The following is a 1,601-nucleotide window of genomic DNA, read 5'->3' on the forward strand; positions in this document are numbered from 1 at the left end:
CGTTCCTTCACCAGCGTCCCCTACCCTCCACCCATGACCCAGTTTCCCTGTATCCTACCCCACCTTCCCAACCTGCCTCTGCCCCATGTGCTTTACCCTCCCCACGCTCCTAATGTTCCCTCCCTAATTTATGTCCTTCCACTCCCCCTCCCAGTGGCAAGCTGAAGACCAGTTCTCGTGCTCTTCGTTTCTTTTACCTTTGGGCATTTGATATTCCCTTCTGTAGTTTCTTTACATTCCACATTTGAGAAATATTCTGTATCTCTCTCCCTCTGGCTGACTTCACTCAACATGATACTCTCTAGATCCACGCACGTAGCGTCAAATTGCATAATTTCCTCTTTTCTTAAGGTCAGTAATATTCCAAAGTGTAGGTGTACCGGTTTCTTTGTTCGGTAATCTGGTCTTGGATACTTGGGTTGTTTCCAGATTCTGGCTACTATGAATAGTGCTGACAGTGCTCATGGGGCCGTTTGTGATGCCAGGGATTGAATCCAGGATGCTGCTCATCTGCCAGTGATCTCTTTAGGGGTTGTCTCCTCCAGGATACTGCCTAACTCCCTGGTCATCCCACTGCACTCTGCTCCCACAATGCCTTTCCATGGTTATCAATCGTTGACCATGTCTGGTTATTGAGTCTGCTTTGGGATGACTGGGAAAGAATGCCACAGAGCGGGGAAGTCTGGTGGTCAAGCAGTTCTCTGTTTATTGACTCTTACACAGCACAGCAGGTAGGGCATTTGCCTTGCACGCAGCCGACCTGGGTTCAATTCCTCCGCCCCTTTCGGAGAGCCGAGCAAGCTACCAAGAGTATCATGCCTGCATGGCAAAGCCTGGCAAGCTACCTGTGACGTATTTTATATGCCAAAAACAGTAACAACAAGTCTCATAGTGGAGACGTTACTGATGTCCGCTCGAGCAAATCGATGAACAACTGGAGGACAGTGATACAGTGCTACACAGGGGGTTTTATGTACACAATCGGGGGGCATTCCACGCATGTATCACCCTTATCTCGTTGAGCTCAGTACAGATGCTAGTTAATGATTTGTATTCCCCAATCTCAGGGCCGGGTTAATCAGTTCAGGCAAATGCTAACTGTGACACCCTCATCCCATTGTCTCCTCAACCAGAATGCCTACATGTGTGGAATGCTGGGGCAAGCCCCTGGGCCCCTGTAAACAGGGCCGGCTCTTGCTACCAGGGGCAGGGTGGTTGGTCAAGGTCTCAGGCTGGCTGCTGAGACCCCAACATATCAGCAGCCTGATGATGCCTTCAGACTTCCAGATACCCCAAAATTGCCGCTGTGACTTTAGCCAGACCCCAACAACTTGGGGCCAAGTTTACCAAGAAATTACATGACCAGGGCTGGAGCAATAGCACAGCGGGTAGAGTGTTCGCCTTACAAGCGGCCAACATGGCCGACCTGAGTTCGATTCCTCCGCCCCTCTCGGAGAGCCCGGCAAGCTACCAAGAGTATTCGATATGCCAGACACAGTAACAACAAAGTCTCCAATGGAGACGTTACTGGGCCCGCTCGAGCAAATCGACGATCAACGGGAGGGCCTTTACCTTACCTTTACATGACCAAAAGTTAGGTA

This window comes from Sorex fumeus, unplaced genomic scaffold, assembly GCF_029834395.1.
Source record: "Sorex fumeus unplaced genomic scaffold, SorFum_2.1 ptg000063l, whole genome shotgun sequence".
Classification (NCBI taxonomy): Eukaryota; Metazoa; Chordata; class Mammalia; order Eulipotyphla; family Soricidae; genus Sorex; species Sorex fumeus.